This window comes from Macrobrachium nipponense, chromosome 35 (genome assembly GCF_015104395.2).
Source record: "Macrobrachium nipponense isolate FS-2020 chromosome 35, ASM1510439v2, whole genome shotgun sequence".
NCBI lineage: Eukaryota > Metazoa > Arthropoda > Malacostraca > Decapoda > Palaemonidae > Macrobrachium > Macrobrachium nipponense.
The window spans coordinates 37,694,505-37,718,295 of record NC_061096.1 but is presented as its reverse complement, the minus strand read 5'-3'; the positions used below and the strand labels follow the sequence as shown (position 1 = coordinate 37,718,295).

Below are 23,791 nucleotides of genomic sequence, written 5' to 3'. Positions count from 1 at the left end.
AGTTTACAGAAAAGGTGGTATTTATTTACTACCAAGAGATCCGTCTACAAGTAAGCCAATTTAGGTCACCCCCCGCTGATAATCTTCCTTTAATCTTCTTAAGCGTTGGTTGAATGAACACTGCGTCGACGACATCTGAGATCCACGCCCCTTTTGAGATGTTCATTACCTGCTTCTCTTTTATTAAGGCCGATTCCATCATTTGACTCTTGTACCGGCAGTTGCTGCTATAAATTACACGTGACATATTCCAGTTTATTCTATGGTTAAGTTCATTTATATGGTTGAAAATAGCCGAGCTCTGTTGTCCATACCTAACTGACCGTTTGTGTTGTATTAATCTCTGGGGAAGTGATTTACCTGTATCCGATGTAAGATTGGTCACAGTCCTGGCATGGGATCTCATATACCCCAGAGTCTTTGGGAGATGTCTTTTGTTGGACGTTAATCAGGGATTTGGCTAAGGTATTTGGGTAGGTAAATGCAAAAGGGTTGGATTTCCCAAGGTGTGAGTTACTCTCTTAATCGTCTCCAGGTGAGGAATTTTTATTTTATTGTTGGGTGTGTCTCTGGTCTTGTCTTTAGGGGGTCGGTAGAAAATTACGTTTGTTTTTTGAATTTCTTTCTCAATTATATGGTCAGGATACTTTAAAGATGAAAGTTGCTTGCGAATTAGTTCAAATTCTTTTTCCAGGAAATCTGGGGAACAAATTCGTAAGGCTCTTAAGAATAGGTTGCTAGCTACACCTATCTGATAGTAATGTTGTGATGCTAAAGTAGTGAATATATATACATATATAAATATGTATATATATATATATATATATATATTATATATATATATATATATACATATATATACATATATAATATGTATGTATATAATTATATATATATATATATAAATATATATATATATATAGTTATACATACATAATGTGTGTGCCACAAGAGTTAAAAAAAAAAAACAAAATAAGAAGTACAAGTTTTAAAGGGAAAATACGGCAATAAAAAACACATACGGTTCACCAGAGAACAATATATATATAATTAACCGGTAAACCGCAAATGCAAGTAGATATTTGAAATTACGTTTATTATACGGTAACACGATTGTAGAAACGTTGAAGTGTAAGAGACTCGATATCTGTAAAACAGTGAATGTTGATAAACATTGAGAAACCCCCCTGAGTCACTCTCTCTCCTACTTTTCTGTAAGTGTCATGTACAAATGGGAGCTTAAGGATCAGAGCAGCAACCTCACACCTTGTGTAAATAAAGTGCATACGGATCAAATTCATTTAACACAGGGTGTTCAATGCACCAGTGATGAGCCTTCTGCATAAATGAAGGAAGTGGCTAATGGAATGGGATGGAATGTAGTGCAAGATCTAGACCTATACGGTCAATCAGCGCTGAAACGGAAATAGAGAGCAGAAAGGTTTTAAAGGCGTGTCAGGAGAAAAACCCAGCAGTTGTAGTAAAAAGCAATTGTTAGGAGAGGGTGGAACGGAACGTAAGATGGTAGAAAGATAATATGAACGGAGGTACAATAAAAAGGAATGAAAGGGGTTGCAGCTAAGGGTCGAAGGGACGCAGCAAAAAAAAAAAAAAAAAAAAAAAAGTAATGCCTACAGGAGGAAGTGGCTAATGTTGTGGAAGTTTTTTTGTACAGAGCGTTCATCCATGATTCGGCAGATCAAGTGTGGCTTTGACAGTAATCAATGTCTTATTTTGAAAGCGGAACGTCTCAGAAATTTCAAAATATAAGGTTCTTTTGAATTCTGAGATATGTGCATTCACGCTGAAGGGACATATTGCATCATATCTACATTTATCCCAAATTACATCTTTTGCCAAGATCTTTTCAGAATATTGTGGCGATATCTCCCTCTACTCTTTGCAGTACGTATCTGAAGCATATACGCCCAACGACTTACTCATTGATACTATTTGAGTCTTTATGTTGGTGTTTCAGTGCCAAAAAAGTGAGGTAAGTACCTCAGATGAGTTCTGCGTCATGCAGCTACGGCGAATGTAATGTCGCAAACATCACGTACTGAACAATGGCAGACTACTCTGATACATTAAACTAACTGTCTTGCTATTGAAGAATAGGAGGAAAATTGGAGACGATGTACTACGACAATGTTATCGATAACTGGTAATAAGGTTTTCTCACCTCATACATTCGCATTATGTAATTGTACGTATATATATATATATATATATATATATATATATATATATATATATTATATACACACACACACACACACACACACACACACACACACATATATATTATATATATATATATATATATATATATATATATACTATATATATATATGTGTGTTTAAAGCTTAGTCAGTCAAATGTCCCATGAATTTAACCGTAACTATGCCAGTTGGATAATGAAAAATGATTGGAATTTTTCTTGGGAAGTCAGATAAATAACTATCAAGGCAGAAACTCAACACGAAAAAAAACGATAGAGGCAAACTTTAATCTAAGAAGGGCCATCTTGATCATAAACTTGGCTTTGGAAAGAGGTTCTGACAATAAAAATATGAGAGAGAGAAAAATCTAAAACAGCCACACCTAAACTTTTCTAGTTTTATATCCCGAAATATTTTTCAATCTGTCTTGAAAGTTTGTAGAGTTAAGCACTAAATCATAAATGTCTAGTCTTATTCACCAGTAATGCGATTATGCAACTGACAATTTCATCTTCTCTTATTAGGGTCTCTCTCTCTCTCTCTCTCTCTCTCTCTCTCTCTCTCTCTCTCTCTCTCTCTCTCTCTCTCTCTCTCTCTCTCTCTCTCTCTCTGTCTTTTACTATTTATGCTCCACCACAAAGCTTATCTTCCGTTTTCGTAATACTTTTTTTTTCTAAATTAAGATTTGCTATTACACACAAACCCACATGGGGACTAGTCACACCCAAGAAAATTCAGTTTATGCAGTGGCTGCAATGAAAAGAGAAACCTATCCCTTCTTGGCCACTTAAGTTAGTGAGCATCGCACTATCAGATCACACCACTTATGGTCATTTCTGGCCAAATATTACAAGGTGCAATAAGCTTTTACGTTAGTTCTTATGCCTTAGGATTTACGGACTGATGGGGAGATCATACTTGCTACAACGCCGGTCTCTAAACCTGCTTAGTCAGGCAATAAAATTCGTTATATTCAAAGCACAATATGTTTTTGTTAGAAAAATGAGAGTATGGTTTGTCGTATAAACGCTTTAGTGGAAAAAGATTCGTTCAAGCAGCACTCAAAATAAAAGACCCTTAATTTGCAAAGCAGACTTTCACAGATCAGAATCACAATTTGTGAAAATATAATAATAATAATAATAATAATAATAATATAATAATAATAATAATAATAATGTATATAATAATAATAATAATAATAATAATAATAATAATAATAAGAATAATAAATAATAATATAATAATAATACTAATAATAATAATAATAATAATAATAATAAAATATAATAATAATAAAAATACATGGTTGGGGCTGGTCAGTCGTTGGATGGGTGACCGCTCTCCTCGGCGTTGATTCCTTGGGAAAGGATCTTTACCATAATTTCCTCAGTCTACTCAGCTGTAAATGAGTACCTATCCCTGATGTTGTAGGGTCCAGCTATGGGTTAAATAGCAAAACTCAGCAATGATGGAAAGAAATGAAGGAATAAACGACAACGACGTAAATGGAACCTCTGGCAACAGAGGGCTTCGTCCGGCAACCAGGTATTCAACCCAATTGAAAGAAAAGACGGTCAGGTACTTGGAGGTCGTCATCCAGCAACTGATCACCACAACGACAGTAATCAACAGCCTGAGATTGGAGCTACAGAGGCAAAAGAAAGAAATGGACAAGAGAAGAAAATAAGGAAATGGAGGAATGCTACAAATCAGAAGCAAAAAAAAAAAAAAAAAACCCGACGAGAGAGGATATAGAAGAAGATTGGTCAACATCTGGAATGAGAAGAATAACACCCCCCAAACAGAGGCAAAAGGAAGCTGGCAGACCAAGTAAGGAACATAAATAAAAAGAACTGGCTCTCCCCAACAGAAAGAGAAGACCTGGAAAGGGAAATGTCACACGACAACGAATTACACGAAGACGAACTGAGAGACGATGCCACAGAAGACGACAGGGAGGATGAGGTATCAAACAACGACACACGAAGAAATACCGACGAAGTAACAGAGATGACGGAATGGGTTAGAAAAGATTAGACAAAATAAGGATGGAGCCAGATACAGAGAAAAGTAACAGGAGACGGAATGGTAGAAAAGATTAACATGGATTAGGAGCCAGATACGAGAAAACAAAGATCCCCTCCATGAAAGCCTACAACACCCAAGAAATTAAGGAGAAAACAAGTGAGGTCAATGAAATAATGGGCATAATACACACCACCAGTATCACAGAAACAAATAACTTGACATATGCAGGAGCAAGACTAGTAGCAGAACTGATGGGGATTCGAACACCAACACCACCAGCACAACCAACCCATCAGAAACCAAAACAGCAACCTCCTTGGAAAAGGCGCCTGGAAAAGCAAATCATGGTGATGAGATCTGACTTGAGTAAACTGAAAGAGATGGCAGAAAAAAGGCTAAGAAACAAAAAAACAAGGAGGAGTCAACGAGAAATACAAAGTACAAGAGAGGGGACTAAACAACACAATAGAAGATGTAAAAAAAACAGAGGCTTAAGGCCAAAGCACATAAGATCCAACGGTACATGAACAGGAATAAGGGATACCAACAGAACAAACTATTCGGAACCAACCAGAAAAGGCTATACAGCCAACTAAGAGGGGAAGACAACCACCCAGAAATTCCTGAAGCCGAACCAAGTAAGAGACTCTGGAAAACATATGGAGCAATCCGGTATCACACAACAAACAATGCAACATGGCTCCAGGAATCAAGGAAGAAGAAACAGGGAGAATAAACAAAGATTCACAGAGATCTACGACAGACACAGTCTGACACCAACTAAAGAAAATGCCAAACTGGAAAGCCCCAGGTCCCGATGAAGTCCATGGATACTGGCTCAAAAACTTCAAGACCCTACACCCACGAATAGCAGAACAACAGCTCCAGCATTGTATCTCAAATCACCAAGCACCCAAATGGATGACCACAGGCGAACATCCTTAGTACAACATACTCGCCATAACTACAGGCCTATCACCTGCCTACCAATAATGTGGAAGTTACTAACAGGTATCATCAGTGAAAGGCTATACAACCTACCTAGAGGAGACAAAAACCATACCCCCACCAACAGAAAGGCTGCAGAAGGAAGTGTAGGGGCACAAAAGACCAGCTCCTGATAGACAAAATGGTAATGAAGAACAGTAGGAGAAGGAAAACCAACCTAAGCATGGCATGGATAGACTATAAGAAAGCCTTCGACATGATCCCACACCACATAGCTAATAGAATGCCTGAAAATATATGGGGCAGAGGAAAACACCATCAGCTTCCTCAAAAATACAATGCGCAACTGGAATACAATACTTACAAGCTCTGGAATAAGACTAGCAGAGGTTAATATCAGGAGAGGGGATCTTCCAGGGCGACTCACTGTCCCCACTACTCTTCGTAGTAGCCATGATTCTCATGACAAAAGTACTACAGAAGATGGATGCCGAGTACCAACTCAAGAAAACAAGAGGCAACAGAATCAACCATCTGATGTTCATGGACGACATCAAGCTGTATGGTAAGAGCATCAAGGAAATAGATACCCTAATCCAGACTGTAAGGATTGTATCTGGGGACATCAGGATGGAGTTTGGAATAGAAAAATGCGCCTTAGTCAACATACAAAAGGCAAAGTAACGAGAACTGAAGGGATAAAGCTACCAGATGGGAGCACATCAAACACATAGATGAGACAGGATACAATACCTGGGAATAATGGAAGGAGGGGATATAAAACACCAAGTGATGAAGGACACGACCAGGAAAGAATATATGCAGAGACTCAAGGCGATACTCAAGTCAAAACTCAACGCCGGAAATATGATAAAAGCCATAAACACATGGGCAGTGCCAGTAATCAGATACAGCGCAGGAATAGTGGAATGGACGAAGGCAGAACTCCTCAAGCATGAGATCAGAAAAACCAGGAAACATATGGCAATACACAAAGCACTACACCCAAGAGCAAATACGGACGAGACTTAACAATAACACTACAAAGGAAGGAGGGAGAGGACTACTAAAGTTATAGAGGGATCCTGCGTCAACATCGAGAAACTAGAGCACTGGGTCAATATCTGAAAACCAGTGAAGACGAGTGGCTAAAGAGTGCATGGGAAGAAGGACTAATAAAAGTAGACGAAGACCCAGAAATATACAGAGACAGGAGAAAGACAGACAGAACAGAGGACTGGCACAACAAACCAATGCACGGACAATACATGAGACAGACTAAAGAACTAGCCATCGATGACAATTGGCAATGGCTACCAGAGGGAGAGCTAAAGAAGGAAACTGAAGGAATGATAACAGCGGCACAAGATCAGGCCCTAAGACAGATATGTTCAAAGAACGATAGACAGAAATAACATCTCTCCCATATGTAGGAAGTGCAATACGAAAAATGAAACCATAAACCACATAGCAAGTGAATGCCCGGCACTTGCACAGAACCAGTACAAAAAGAGGCATGATTCAGTGGCAAAAGTCCTCCACTGGAGCCTGTGCAAGAAACATAAGCTACCTTGCAGTAATAAGTGGTACGAGCACCAACCTGAAGGAGTGATAGAAAACGATCAGGCAAAGATCCTCTGGGACTATGGTATCAGAAACGGATAGGGTGATACGTGCAAAACAGACCAGACGTGACGTTGATTGACAAAGTCAAGAGAAAGTAATCACTCATTGATGTCGCAATGCCATGGGACCCCAGAGTTGAAGAAGAAAGAAAGAAGGAAAAAATGGATAAGTATCAAATCTGAAAATAGAAATAAGAAGGATATGGGATATGCCAGTGGAAATCGTACCCATAATCATAGGAGCACTAGGCACGATCCCAAGATCCCTGAAAAGATCTAGAAAACCTAGAGGCTGAAGTAGCTCCAGGACTCATGCAGAAGAGTGTGATCCTAGAAACGGCACAGATAGTAAGAAAAGTGATGACTCCTAAGGAGGCAGGATGCAACCCGGAACCCCACACTATAAATACCACCCAGTCGAATTGGAGGACTGTGATAGAGGCAATAATAATAATAATATAATAATAATAATAATAATAATTAATAATAATATAATAATAATAATAATAATCATAATAATAATAATAATAATAAATAATAAGCAGCGCACAAGATCAGGCCCTAAGAACTCCAGATATGTTCAAAGAACGATGACGGAAATAACATCTCTCCCATATGTAGGAAGTGCAATACGAAAAATGGAACCATAAACCACATAGCAAGCGAATGCCCGGCACTTGCACAGAACCAGTACAAAAGAGGCATGATTCAGTGGCAAAAGCCCTCCACTGGAGCCTGTGCAAGAAACATCAGCAACCTTGCAGTAATAAGTGGTACGAGCACCAACCTGAAGGAGTGATAGAAAACGATCAGGCAAAGATCCTCTGGGACTATGGTATCAGAACGGATAGGGTGATACGTGCAAACAGACCAGACGTGACGTTGATTGACAAAGTCAAGAAGAAAGTATCACTCATTGATGTCGTAATACCATGGGACACCAGAGTTGAAGAGAAAGAGAGGGAAAAATGGATAAGTATCAAGATCTGAAAATAGAAATAAGAAGGATATGGGATATGCCAGTGGAAATTGTACCCATAATCATAGAGCACTCAGGCACGATCCCAAGATCCCTGAAAAGGAATCTAGAAAACTAGAGGCTGAAGTAGCTCCAGGACTCATGCAGAAGAGTGTGATCCTAGAAACGGCACACATAGTAAGAAAAGTGATGGACTCCTAAGGAGGCAGGATGCAACCCGGAACCCCACACTATAAATACCACCCAGTCGAATTGGAGGACTGTGATGGAGCAAAAAAAAAAAAAACAAAAAAAAAAAAAAAAAAAAATAATAATAATAAGAGAAATATAGCCAGTAACTACAGGCCTATCACCTGCCTACCAATAATGTGGAAGTTACTAACAGGTATCATCAGTGAAAGGCTATACAACTACCTAGAGGAGACCAACACCATCCCCCATCAACAGAAAGTCTGCAGAAGGAAGTGTAGGGGCACAAAAGACCAGCTCCTGATAGACAATGGTAATGAAGAACAGTAGGAGAAGGAAGACCAACCTAAGCATGGCATGGATAGACTATAAGAAAGCCTTCGACATGATACCACACACATGGCTAATAGAATGCCTGAAAATATATGGGGCAGAGGAAAACACCATCAACTTCCTCAAAAATACAATGCGCAACTGGAATACAATACTTACAAGCTCTGGAATAAGACTAGCAGAGGTTAATATCAGGAGAGGGATCTTCCAGGGAGACTCACTGTCCCCACTACTCTTCGTAGTAGCCATGATTCCCATGACAAAAGTACTACAGAAGATGGATGCCGGGTACCAACTCAAGAAAAGAGGCAACATAATCAACTATCTGATGCTCATGGGCGACATCAAGCTGTATGGTAAGAGCATCAAGGAAATAGGTACCCTAATCCGGACTGTAAGGATTGTATCTGGGGACATCAGGATGGAGTTTGGAATAGAAAAATGCGCCTTAGTCAACATGCAAAAGGGCAAAGTAACAAGAACTGAAGGGATAAAGCTACCGGGAGAAACATCAAACACATAGATGAGACTGGAGACAAATACCTGGGAATAATGGAAGGAGGTGATATAAAACACAAAGAGATGAAGGACACGATCAGGAAAGAATATATGCAGTGGACTCAAGGCGATACTCAAGTCAAAACTCAACAGCCCGGAAATAATGAATAAAAGCCAATAAACCACATGGGCAGTTGCCAGTAATCAGATACAGTGCAGGAATAGTGGAATGGACGAAGGCAGAACTCTGCAGCATTGATCAGAAAACCAGGAAACATATGACAATACACAAAGCACTACACCCAAGAGCAAATACGGACAGACTAAACATAATACGAATGGAAGGAGGGAGAGGACTACTAAGTATAGAGGACTGCGTCAACATCGAGAACAGAGCACTGGGGCAATATCTGAAAACCAGTGAAGACGAGTGGCTAAAGAGTGCATGGGAAGAAGGACTAATAAAAGTAGACGAAGACCCAGAAATATACAGAGACAGGAGAATGACAAACAGAACAGAGGACTGGCACAACAAACCAATGCACGGACAATACATGAGACAGACTAAAGAACTAGCCAGAGATGACACGTGGCAATGGCTACAGAGGGGAGAGCTAAAGAAGGAAACTGAAGGAATGTTAACAGCGGCACAAGATCAGGCCCTAAGAACCAGATATGTTCAAAGAACGATAGACGGAAATAATATCTCTCCCATATGTAGGAAGTACAATACGGAAAATTAAACCATAAACCACATAGCAAGCGAATGTCCGGCACTTGCACAGAACCAGTACAAAAAGAGGCATGATTCAGTGGCAAAAGCCCTCCACTGGTGTCTGTGCAAGAAACATCAGCTAGCTTGCAGTAATAAGTGGTACGAGCACCAACTCGAAGGAGTGATAGAAAACGATCAGGCAAAGATCCTCTGGGACTATGGTATCAGAACGGATAGGGTGATACGTGCAAACAGACCAGACGTGACGTTGATTGACAAAGTCAAGAAGAAAGTATCACTCATTGATGTCGCAATACCATGGGACACTAGAGTTGAAGAGAAAGAGAGGGAAAAATGGATAAGTATCAAGATCTGAAAATAGAAATAAGAAGGATATGGGATATGCCAGTGGAAATTGTACCCGTAAATCATATGAAAACCACAAGCACGATCCCAAGATCCCTGAATGAGGAATCTAGAAAACTAGAGGCTGAAGTGCTCCAGGACTCATGCAGAAGAGTGTGATCCTAGAAACGGCGCACATAGTAAGAAAAGTGATGGACTCCTAAGGAGGCAGGATGCAACTCGGAACCCCACACTATAAATACCACCCAGTCGATTGGAGGACTGTGATAGAGCAAAATAATAATAATAATAATAATAACTAATAATAATAATAATAATAATTAATAATAATAATAATAAGAATAATTAATAATCTAATAATAATAATAATAATATAGCCAGTAACTACAGGCCTATCACCTGCCTACCAATAATGTGGAAGTTACTAACAGGTATCATCAGTGAAAGGCTATGCAACTACCTAGAGGAGACAAACACCATCCCCCACCAACAGAAAGGCGCATGAAGGAAGTGTAGGGGCACAAAAGACCAGCTCCTGATAGACAAAATGGTAATGAAGAACAGTAGGAGAAGGAAAACCAACCTAAGCATGGCATGGATAGACTATAAGAAAGCCTTCGACATGATACCACACACATGGCTAATAGAATGCCTGAAAATATATGGGGCAGAGGAAAACACCATCAGCTTCCTCAAAAATACAATGCGCAACTGGAATACAATACTTACAAGCTCTGGAATAAGACTAGCAGAGGTTAATATCAGGAGAGGGATCTTCCAGGGCGACTCACTGTCCCCACTACTCTTCGTAGTAGCCATGATTCCCATGACAAAGTACTACAGAAAGATGGATGCCGGGTACCAACTCAAGAAAAGAGAGGCAACAGAATCAACCATCTGATGTTCATGGACGACATCAAGCTGTATGTAAGAGCATTCAAGGAAATAGATACCCTAATTCCAGACTGTAAGGATTGTATCTGGGGACATCAGGATGGAGTTTGGAATAGAAAAATGCGCCTTAGTCAACATACAAAAAGGCAAAGTAACGAGAACTGAAGGGATAAAGCTACCAGATGGGAGCAACATCAAACACATAGATGAGACAGGATACAAATACCTGGGAATAATGGAAGGGGGAGGGGATAAAACACCAAGTATGAAGACACGATCAGAAAGAATATATGCAGAGACTCAAGGCGATACTCAAGTCAAAACTCAATGGCGGAAATATGATAAAAGCCATAAACACATGGGCAGTGCCAGTAATCAGATACAGCGCAGGAATAGTGGAATGGACGAAGGCAGAACTCCGCAGCATAGATCAGAAAACCAGGAAACATATGACAATACACAAAGCACTACACCAAGAGCAAATACGGACAGACTATACATAACACGAAGGAAGGAGGGAGAGGACTACTAAGTATAGAGGACTGCGTCATACATCGCGGAGGAAGCATAAGCACCTGGGGCAATTATCTGAAAACCAGTGAAGACGAGTGGCTAAAGAGTGCATGGGAAGAAGGACTAATAAAAGTAGACGAAGACCCAGAAATATACAGAGACAGGAGAAAGACAGACAGAACAGAGGACTGGTACAACAAACCAATGCACGGACAATACATGAGACAGACTAAAGAACTAGCCAGCGATGACAATTGGCAATGGCTACAGAGGGGAGAGCTAAAGAAGGAAACTGAAGGAATGATAACAGCGGCACAAGATCAGGCCCTAAGAACCAGATATGTTCAAAGAACGATAGACGGAAATAACATCTCTCCCATATGTAGGAAGTGCAATACGAAAAATGAAACCATAAACCACATAGCAAGTGAATGCCCGGCACTTGCACAGAACCAGTACAAAAAGAGGCATGATTCAGTAGCAAAGCCCTCCACTGGAGCCTGTGCAAGAAACATCAGCTACCTTGCAGTAATAAGTGGTACGAGCACCAACCTGAAGGAGTGATAGAAAACGATCAGGCAAAGATCCTCTGGACTATGGTATCAGAAAGATAGGGTGATACATGCAAACAGACCAGACGTGACGCTGATTGACAAAGTCAAGAAGAAAGTATCACTCATTGATGTCGCAATACCATGGGGACACAGAGTTGAAGAGAAAGAGAGGGGAAAAAATGGATAAGTATCAAGATCTGAAAATAGAAATAAGAAGGATATGGGATATGCCAGTGGAAATCGTACCCATAATCATAGGAGCACTAGGCACGATCCCAAGATCCCTGAAAAGGAATCTAGAAAAACTAGAGGCTGAAGTAGCTCCAGGACTCATGCAGAAGAGTGTGATCCTAGAAACGGCACACATAGTAAGAAAAGTGATGGACTCCTAAGGAGGCAGGATGCAACCCGGAACCCCACACTATAAATACCACCCAGTCGAATTGGAGGACTGTGATAGAGCAAAAAAAAAAAAAAAAAAAAAAAAAAAAAAAAAAAAAAAATAATAATAATAATAATAATAACGTAGTAAAAATAAGTCTCAAAAGCTATGCCAGTGCTCCGGTTAGTGACAAGAAAGAATGCCCTCTTTGTGAAGTGTGACGAAATGATACCTCAACAAAATATATGTTTGTACTTTGCAATGCAAGCACTCGTTCCTATGACTTAGGCGCCAACAATAACTCAACTAACTTAATGAAATAGATCTCATGAATGCTAGCCAAACGGTGTATATCTTACGGTTATGATCTAGGAGTTATTTACCATCTTAAGAGAAAAATTTAACCACTACTTCAAACAGGCTTAATTAAACGACAGATATCCCAGAGATGTAAGTATTCAACAGTGGGGGATTAATAATCTATTGGTGTTCAATTAGAAAATAAATCCAGGTAACCTTCCCCCCACCCCACCCAGCTGATGTAAGGCCCCTCTTTTCTTGCCCATAAATGAGAGGGACCCCTAAAGTGAACGGCCTAGGGCTCCGCACACCCTAAATCCGCCCCTGGTATTCAGCCCAAGGATGTCTGTATTCTAAGGAGAGTGGCGTAACTGCCACACTCGTCAGATCCTTTGTTCTATCATTGTCGAGATGTTTTCCTGTCTGGAATTCAGTAGGAGGCCGAGACTGTTATACTCATGACACTGTTCTAAGAAGTGGTCTCCCTCTCTCCCTACAACGGCAATTAAGAATTAGCCAAGAGCTTAATTTTCACTATGTTTAAATAAGTTAGTAAATAGTATTCACTTCAAAAACTGACACCATCAGTAGGAGGCCAAGACTGTCATACTCATGACACTGCTCTAAGAAGCGGTTTCCCTCTCCCCCTACAACGGCAATTAAGAATTAGCCAAGCTCTTTCATTATGTTTAAATGAGTTAGTAAATAGTATTCACTTCAAAAACTGACACCATCGTCATCACTACCTCTGTAAAATTCCGACACTCATATCTTTCTAAAAATCTCCAGTTTACCTTGCTTTAGCTCTTATCTCAGCACGTTTGGGGCTTTCAACTCCTTTGGTGCCTGAAAGAATCTAGCCGATATCACGTACTATTCACTCAGATAGGTACATGCTGTGTCCTTATTATTTTTTCCTTGGATTTGTGTCACAGGTCACTTGATATAAGATGTAATCTGTTAGGCAAAGCATTATAAATCCCGTGGTACTCTGCTGATTACATCATCTGCATATTTTGTCACCTTTCTATCGTCCCTCCAATCAAACTTCTGCTCCCGGCAATGTTTTATTCTATATATATATATATATATATATATATATATATATATATATATTTATATATATATATAATCTACGAGAAAGGCCAACAACGAAAGTGAAATAACATTCCCATGTAGAACACTATTTACTGTAAATTCATTTGACAAAACCACTATCAACAACAACTTTGAAACTACTTCGTTCAAGGATAATTTAAGTTATAGTAGTTTTACACATATAACAGGAATGCCATACTGACAACTCCACAACAATTCTGTGTGTTCTAGGTCAAATTCCCTCTTGAGATTAACAAAAGCTATCGGGAGGGTATTTCTAAATTCCATACATAGCTGCAGCGTCTTAACACAGTTTTTTTTTATCGATATTCTTTCTCCAGCCACTTGAGAATAATTTTACTGAATATTCATTAAAACCAACGTAAATGCAATCAATGCCCGTGTAGTGACTAAATCTAATGTAACCAATTTCCTTTAATACCACAGCTATGACTTCGAATTCCCCCATCACCAGGCTTTATTTCTTCATTACATATTTTTGCAAAACAGTCCGATCGGTGTACAAGATTGACATAACCGTATTATGCTTATCTGGTATGGTACTAAGATGTCACGCCGTCTATTTAGTTTTTTTTATGCATTGAATACTACTCCAAAGTAGCGTGGTCCGGTGCCTTTTAAACATTTACTTCACAGGTGTTTCTTTGTTATTTTCATCCGCTTCCTCGTGTCTTATATAATAAATAACAGTTCTGGATGTTAATGAAATTAGGAACCTGTTCAAGTTTAACAAGAAAGTCAAATGACAACCCGAGAAGGGAATAAAAGACCTAATTAACTTATTTTGGACTCAGAATATTCTTCAGCTGATTTTGAGAAGTCATTTAGCTTTCATGTTCTTTAGAAATACTTCAGATTTCACAGATTTTCTTACATGAATGTGTACTAAGATATGAACGAGGGAGCTAAGAATTTGGATGGAAATAGATTTGGTGAAAATTTTGTAAACAAGAATTCAAAATTACGTTAAATATTATTTATGTTTATTATTTAACTAAATCTACCATTGCATTAAAATTAAATACATCTTACTTTATAAATAAATTATAAGCATAGATAGACATCATCAATAGAATTACATTTAATTTTATTTATGCTCGAACGCTCCACCTTCACGCATCCAAACAGCCAAACGTTCGTCAACAATAATTCTCTCGTTATTTTGGAAATCTACATTTAGTATACATTGGTGAAGTAAGTTTATTCTTTTTAGTGCATTTTATGCCATGTAGAGTAAAATAAGTGCAATTATTATTTACTGTGCTGGAAATGTACCGCACTTGAACTCTAAAAAACGTGTTTAAGGCCGCCTTTTTTCGCGTAGGCCAAGCAGTTCGGTACGTCAAACTAAAGCCTAAGCAAATGTATCGGATGTATTCTCTTCATATATTACACCCTGCATATCAACTAAAGCTCCCAATGTTCATTTTGTTGCCTTGTTTAAAGTTACTACATCAATTTTTACCGAATTTTTGCCCAATGTAAGTTACCGGCACGAGCTTTTCAAGATCGCGAGGCAGGTACCGGTAGGCTTGGGTAGGCAAATCTCGAAGGTGAGCTGGTGTTTGTGGGTAGTTCACTGTATTTAATCTCAAATTTACCTAGCACCTATACCCTAACTTCAACCTTGAGGGGTACCCAGCTATGTATGAATAAGGTATAGCTAGGGTAAAACACCGCATGGCCTGAAGCAGGCCATGTACGATCAATGCATGCCACCCTCTGAAAAAGTACATTATAACGCGTCCTGATACTGGAGATGGACATCAGTCGCGACTTGTTGTTGGTGAGAAACGGAGCTAAAGACCTCTACTCTCCTTTCGAAGTAAGTATTTTCTCTAAAGTTAGAAATTAATGCCAAATTTTAAGATTTAAACAGAGGGTAGTGAAAAGGGTGGCTACGGTAGAGGAAATCTCACCAAAATGCTTTAGAAATTTTTACTTACGCTTCAAAATTTTAGGAGATTGACGCCATCTCGATGTTTACGGAGTCGCTTGTGTCAACAAATTTCCCATTTCCTGTAATAAATCCGCACACCACTTGTACCCACAGACACTGGGGCACTTTCATCACAACAATCGGAACACTGTCCCTTACCAGGACGTTTTTAAGTAAACAACTGTTTTGGTAGAAGACGACGACGAAGCGTGCACTAGATAATTTTTTAAATAAATAGTAAAACATCAATATTTCACATACCTATTTATGATGATTAATTTGAAAATATTCGTTATTGAAAAAGTAACTCGATTCTGACTCAAATTTAAGTAATTATTTTTCGGAATTAGAACATTCTTTTAATCCTGTATTATGACGTCACGACATCTTGACTTTCGTACTTATTGTAAATAATTGCTGGTAATTCTAAGCCGTCATTCCGCGGTAAAGTAGACTATGGCAGTTGACATTTTCCTACGTTATTTTACTTACTGAACAAGAATTTAAAGTAATATTTATTCGGACGATTGTAATTAAACCCCAGGGGCCAGTACTAAACACGGTGAAATACATTGGACGCCCCAATCCCTAGTGGATGTTGTATTTGCGGTTACGTTTCTAGCAGGGCAATTCTAAAGAATGGTTCCGCACGGACTGCAAGGAACGTAACCGTGGATACGACATCCACTAGGGATTGGGGCGTCCAATGTATTTCGCCGTGTTTAGTACTGGCCCCTGGGGTTTAATTACAATCGTCTGAATAAATATTACTTTAAATTCTTGTTCAGTAAGTAAAATAACATCGGAAAACGTCAACTGCCATAGTCTACTTTACCGCGGAATGACGGCTTAGAATTACCTAATTGCTATATACTCAACTTTCTTGTAGAGCAGGTTACCAGTTATTCTTGCAGATGATCAGCTGTGCATGTAATTGTTATAATCGTAATGCACATATATATCATTATTATTTACTTTTTGAATATATGAAGATGTTTTACTGCCGGATTACCGCCGTAGTGTGACGCAATCACTTTCGGTCCCTGGGCCTCTGTCTGTTTTAGCACCATAAGAAATTAATTAGGCCGAATTTGCAATGACCAGAAAGTCGTTAAAAGAGGAAAGTTGGCATTGAGGGTCATATGTTTTGATTGAGAAAAATACAAATTTATACAATAGCTAGCTTGTAAAAAATACTTGATTACAAAAAACTTGATTGACAACTAAGCAGCATACCTACTATGGGTTTCAGAGACAGTGCTAGCACGTTTTTTTGGCAATATTTCTGTAACGAACACTCGTATCAGAATGAGATTTTGTTATAGTGCATTACACCCAGTGCCGTAATTTATAAGGGTGTCGTGAATCACTAATCGTAAAGAATAATGACACTTGTCCTTGTACCAAGAGACAAAAACTCCATTATCCAGAAATGATACGAACATGTGTAAAAAGCTCCATCTACCCTCTACCCCCCCCCCCTCCACTGCCACCCCTGTCCTTCTTCCTTCCAATGATGATTTGCCATTCTTAGCATGCAAACATTAAAGGTTACATTTATTTCCGGCATACGCTATGGTTTTCGCCAGCCAGATGTACGACAAGGTTAGAAACATCGGATTGTATATACTTGAGAAATATCTGTAATTTTTTGGGGTAGTTTGGTTGCAAAAAAGGGGTAATAGATATGAATTAAATAAACATTTTGAAATAACAAAGTAAAGTTGAACTAAATAATGAGTAAAGTAAACAATTTAGGGAATAAAACTATGCAGCGTCATCGTCTGCAGCTCGCAACTGTGTTTGTGGAGTGAGCGCTTAGGAACCAGGAACAGCAACGTGGTTCAAGTGCAATGTGGAGTGAATTAAGACCAAAATGTGTATAATAACAATCAAATAAGCACTGTGGAGTTTCAGTTGTGATGGCAGTAAGGATAAAACCACCGAGTACAAGGTAAAAATGAATTCAGTTCAAACTATGATCCCGGGAATAACTAGTTTCATACTTTCACTAATATAGGCAACAAATGTTGTTTTATTGTGCTGATTACAACTGCAATCTTGAGTAAGATCAATAAACGTTACATATATAAGCTAACATTGTTCAAATGAGTGCTGGGAAGGCTGGGACAGATGGTGTCCATCCGTGACTAGACCCGTCCAGCCACACGATCGCTGCCACATTGGATTTCAAAACTCCCTTGAAAACATATTTTACGAAGAGCGTCACATGCTTATTTTAGTTTGTATGGGGCTTTCATATATCACATTATGTTGACGAAGCTTCAATCTTTTGAAGTGTATGCTTAGAGTTGTAATTGTATTCTTGTTTCAACAATTAAATATCGAGTGAATAAGACCCGGCCAGCATGATGATGGTGGATCGTCCGTGATTGTTTACCCTAGGTAGTTGCTGCTCATGGCAGACCCTAGCCCATGCCATAAATATTTTATACGAACTGGATATTGGTACGCAGCCGTATCCCTGATTGCAGTAGATATGGTATGGCTGTGAATTGCGCATGCGCGAACCCTTGTTTACCGCCTCAGGCATATCAGTGACAGCAAGAAAATGGCGACCTAGCAATGCGAACTGTGAATAATATATCAGTTTTTGCTGAAAAACAGATGTTTTCAGGTTTCAACAAGCTGAAAAAGGCAATAGATGTCTACGAAGAGTCAAACCTCCAAAAATTGTATATCCGTAGGTCACGAATGATCGAATCGGCCCTGAGAAGAGCTCCGAAGAGGAGATTCAAAGAAGATTTGAAGCTTAGCTAGTAAGGTAGTGAGTCCAATATGGGAAACATGCTGTTAATATAGACCTGATTGGGATGATTACGATTGATTAGGCCGTTTACCAGATGGTCAACTTTGGTAGTTTTCCTAACTACCATGAGTACAGCAGAGCACGATTTCTGTGTACTTCAAGTCTTCTTTGAATCTCCTTCGGAGCTCTTTTCAGGACTGATTCAATCGTTCGTGACCTACGGATATACAATTTCTGGAAGTTGACTCTTCGTAGACATCTATTGCTTTTTCAGCTCGTTGAAACCTGAAAAAATTCAAAGAAGATATGAAGTATACAGATAGATTAGTTTAGTTTTATTTTTCATGTATATAGTCAAAATCTAAGTATATAGTCAAAATCTAAGTATGTTTAAGTATTATTGTGATTATGTTTATTTTCATTTACTGTCAAAATGTTGTGGAGCTTTGGTGATGACAGTATGTTGCTTCACTTTGACATTTTGAATTGAACATGTTCAGCGAAATAATTCAGTTTGACTATTATTACTACTGTCGCTGATCTTCTAGTGCCGTACCTATAGCTCTTGGCAACAGTGTATGGCAACTGCTGCCTGATTAGCAAACTGCCGTGCCTACAGCAAGTCAATAGCTCAATGCAGCACCATTAACAGAATCTTATGTACCCCCACTACACTATGTTATTGATACGGCAGGACGTCTGAAATTGATGCATGTGCAATTCACTGCTGTACCTTTGTCTATCGCAATCAGGGATACGGCTGCTGTACCAATATCCTGTGCCAATTTTATATTGCTCTGTGCCTGAAATTTTGTAGCGAAAATCACAAGGTCTTAACTTTAATGCATCATAATCCAACCTTTCTGGAAAACTAATTTTACTGAATTAGTCCCAGGCCATTAACAAGAACAATGCACAGGACAGAAATCGATGGAGACGACGACATTCATAACGGCGGCCCCATATAAAAATGGGTTAAAGCTGGGAAGAAGAAGAAGAAGCCCTAGGCCATCTTGTTAATGTGGGTGGATTGCACAGTGAAGGGTCATGGCTTCCTTTGTAGTCCAGGAGCCAGGTTAGGTCGTAGTATCCAATGATGATTTGCCATTCTTAGCATGCAAACATTAAAGGTTACATTGTTCCGACACGGCATCAAACTTCGGTCCTTTTACAATAGGAAGGTTCTAGCGGCAGCTGGATAGGTCGTAAGCTTTCGAACAAGGGGTTCGGTAGTTAACTGCTTTGTCCGACAGGCGCGCGCAGCGCGACTGGTAGGTAACAATCAACTTTTGCTTTCGGCCTGCTGGCGTGTGGACGTGTATCATCGCTCTCTGCCCTCGCTTCATCGTCGTTGCTTTCGCATGATTGTGTTTTTCTTTTTCTATTTATCTAGTGAAACTGAATTGTAAGTACAATCATTTCATATTTTATTTCCATTGAATTCAATTGTGAATTAAAGGATCTTGGTTTCACCACGCCTCTCGATTACCCGATTTGTGCCGGGACTGAAGGGCGTAAGTGCGGGAATTCATTTTCCCAGAAATGATCCTCGTATTGTGTATGCTCGGTGCGAGGGCGGGAGCGCTCGCTCCGAGCGTATATTTGGGTTGGAAATGTGTAGATGAAAATCGTAAGTAAGTGCTCTTTTCATTTATATTTTTTTGACCTGTATGCCCGTTGCCGAGCGAATGCGCTCGGCACGGAAACTTATTCAGTATGGAAGTGGAATCGCAAGTACAGTATTCTTTTTCATTTTCATATATTATTTTGATTGTAGCAATACTCATTTTGGATCAGTTTCCGAGCTTACCCGGACAAATTGATCCTTTCCCCTTTTTATTTTGAATGAAGTGAAATCGCAAGTGCAGTTCTTTTTCATTTTCATTTTTTATTGAGATTGCATTGTTTACTGGGATCAATGTTTCCGCTATTTCCCGGGAATTGATTCCTTCCCCTTTTTATTTGTATGAAGTGAAATCGCAAGCGCAGTATTCTTTTTCATTTTCATATATTTTTTTTTTTTGATTGCATCAATTCATTATGGATCAAGGTTTCCATAAACCTTGATCCATAAAGGTAAGGAATGGATCCTTTTACCCTTGCGCTCGGTACCGAGGGCGCAAATGCGCTCGATCCGAGCCCTTTTTCATTGTGAAGTGAATCGTAATGCAAGATGCATTTTCATTTTATTCCTTATTATTGATTGCATCAATATTTATTTGGTTCAAGTTCCGCTCAGTCAGGGAATTGATCCTTATGCCCTTGCATTCGGGTCCGATGGCACGATTGCTCTCGGGCTCTTATATTGTTGTTGGGTACATGGGTACTGTGCGGGGGTGGGGAACGAGAACCCCCCCCCCCCCCCCCCCCCCCCCCCCCCCCCCCCCCCCCCCCCCCCCCCGCTCAGCTCCCACAGATGGCCCTTACCCCTTTGGGGGGGGGGGAGGTTATCGGCATTCTTCTCCTCGCCCGATCCGTCAGAGCGCGGGGGAGGGCGCTCGGTGCCCGATGTACAATTGTATTAGGGGTCTTCACTCGTTCGAGAGGGCTCACCCCCCCGCGCGAAGGGGACTTCCCCCACTAATCGCTACTACTGTTATTTCCGCAGGTGCTACTGCCACGAGGGTGGACCTTGGTGAGGTATGGGCGTCCTTCCATTTGCAGGGCGTTCTAGTGTCCAGGGGCTGCGGTTCTATGTCTGGGCCTACTGCGGTCACCCATGGAGTGGTGACCACGCAACCAGGTGACGACGTCCCTCCTCACCTGGTGTACTCGCCTCACGTGGTAACAGTCTTGCCTACAGCCGCTGTGAAGTGCCGTTCGCCGTACCGAGAGGGGGGCGTGCCGCCGCCGCTCGTGGTTGCCGCGCTGCAGCGACCACACTCCTTCCGCTGCCCTAGAGCTCGCCCCTGGACCTGCCGCCGGTACCAGGATGTTGCTGGCTGCTGCTCTACCTTCCTGTGTTTCCGGTGCTGCCTGCCGTACCTGCCGATTCTGGGCTGACTGTCCATGCAGTTGCTGCGCTGGCTGTCCCTGCCGTTGCTGCGCTGGCTGTCCCTGCCGTTGCTGCGCTGGCTGTCCCTACCGATGCTGTGCTGGCTGTGCCTGCTGTTCCTGAGATACCCATACCTGCTGATGTCGTCCCTGTTCGTGGTGGTACTACCCCAGACTTTGGTCTGTCTGTACAGGTGCGTCCGGGCCCTGTGGCTTCGGCTACAGCAGCCCCGGCTCCGCCCTGGATAGCAGATCTTACGTCTGTCCTGAGGAAGCTGACGAAGAAGAGGAGGAAGGTGTCGTCGTCGTCGTCTTCATCTTCTTCATCGTCGTCGGCTTGCCTCCTCTTCCCCTTCGACTTCTAAGGCTTCACAGCCGAGGAAGAAGAAGGTTGCCTTGCCTCCTCCCTCCTAAGAAGTCTCCCTCGGGAGCTTCTCGGGACCCGTCTCACTCGGTGGGACGGGAGGGTTCCTTCCGCTGGTCCTCCTGCTCCTTCGGGAGCGGGGCCCGTCTCTTCTTCCGCAAGGAAGAAGACTACGGGGACCAGAGGGTACCGGCTAACACCGGTGACTTCCTCGCTGGTGTCAGTGGTTCTGCCACTGCATCAGGGTCCGTCCGTCGGCCGGCTCGTTCGTTCGCGGGGAGGTACCGAGTGTACGGTCGCCTACCAGCGACCGTGCAGCCAGGAACCAGACCTCTGAGTCCGCTCAGCGTCAGGTTCACGGCACGGGGCGGAAAGACTGGTGACAGCCGCTCATGCGACTCTCACCACCACCGCTCTCACTCTCGCGGCGAACAGCTGGCTACCCGGGGACGTGACGGTCCACGACCGACCACGGGCTGAGGCTGGGAAGAGGGTCCCTCCCGTTCGCCGGTGCCAGCCACGGCTGGAACCAGCGACGTGACGTGCCGTGAGGACAAGCACCGGTCTCACTGTGACAGTGGAGCCTGCAGGTCGCCTGACCGTCGCTCTCACAGAAAGCGACCGGGTACGGCAACCAGCACCAGCTCTTCTGACACTCGAGATCGGGGCGCGCTGTGCTCAGTCCAGCCGTTCTCCACAGCGACGACGGTTCGACCAGGCCTGCAGCTCGATCGCCACCGCGGGTTGACGATCGCCTGCAGCCCTCCAAGCCTGCTGGTTCTGCCAGCGAGCAACGAGGGAGCGTCAGGTCTGCCTCTCCCGTACCTTCAACCTCCTCGGGTTACACCGGGAGGAGCGAGGTATTGAGGAGTGATCGTGAGGGGTGCGCTCATGATCCCACCACGACGCCCTACGTGCCAGGCACGGTTCTTGGACCGGCCAGGACGTATGCGCAAGTGGATGGGGAGGGGAAGACCGAGAGGGCTGTCGCTGTTCCCCCTTCTTAGGAGGAAGGTTCTCGGAATATGCTCTTGTTCGAAGGGCTTAACGGTCCCACTCTGCAAGATGCTGTGACTTCCGAGATCCAGAGGAACTTTGCCGAGGTTATGGCGCTGATTCGTCAGCACAATGACCTCGGGGAAGGATCGCCGCTCCCACCCCCAGCAGAGCCACGTCTCGGCTCGAGTCTTTTGTTTTGGGGCCCGAGAGGGAACCCAAATCGACGGTGGGTCTGCCGCGATCGGAGCTTGCCGACTGTGTTGAACCAGGTAGTCTCTCGTCTCCGGACAAGAAGGCTCTCTCAGTTCTGGCCGGTCGAACAAAGCTACTTCACCTCCTCTACTGCGACAGAGGCGTTTCTTTCTACGTGTATTCGGACACCGTATTTAAAATCACCCTTCGGTCCTCCTGAGGTTTCGACCTCGACGAGGACTGGAATGAGTCGGAGCGGTATCGGCTCTCTCCTGTCAGGTGTCGATCAGACCCCCACCCAGAGACGTTCACAGTGGCGGCAGACACTTACCTACAGTATGAGTTCGTAACCCTCCTCGGGGTGGGAAAAACGTTTTTCTCCTGACGATACGTTTTCCCAGGCTCTGAGAGGCCATCGCCGTAAGGCGATGGCTGCTCCTTTTCTTATCCAAACTGCTAGTTCCGCTGGGAAGGCGAGCCAGTATCCAATTCCTCCCCCATTCCCTCTCTCCTTACGGCTACGAGGGAAAGGGGAGGGATCCTACAGAGATTTCTCTGTAAGATCCCACGTTTTAGGGGCTGCGCTACCGGGGGGACCTTCGGGGTCCTACCTGACGTAAGCCCCGGGCATTGAGGAGGGATCCTGCCCCTTTCTCGATTTCTACGGGAATCGAGAGGACCACCAGCCGATATCGTTTGACGAATTCGGTGGGGGTTTCGCAGAGTGCTTAGAATTCTACGGAATTTCTAGCGCACTCAGAGTCGTGTTCGAGTTTTTTTACGATCTCCAAACACTTAGGCGAGACCACGGTCCAAAGTGAGCGAGAATCCCCGATAATTGTTACACGATAATCGGGAACCTCGC

The 23,791-nt window shown here is 42.0% G+C and overlaps 2 protein-coding genes across 2 annotated transcripts in view; one reads left to right on the top strand and one right to left on the bottom strand.

Moving 5' to 3' along the window:
- The window catches only part of LOC135208644 (vacuolar protein sorting-associated protein 26B-like), a 103,884-nt gene that overhangs the window by 50,668 nt on the left and 29,425 nt on the right, over window positions 1-23,791 (bottom strand). The window lies entirely within an intron of this gene.
- The window catches only part of LOC135208642 (U1 small nuclear ribonucleoprotein A-like), a 34,199-nt gene continuing 25,152 nt past the window's right edge, over window positions 14,745-23,791 (top strand). The window contains exon 1 of the mRNA XM_064241028.1: window positions 14,745-14,862. The gene's annotated coding sequence lies outside the window, so the exon portion shown is untranslated. The remainder of the gene's footprint in view (window positions 14,863-23,791) is intronic.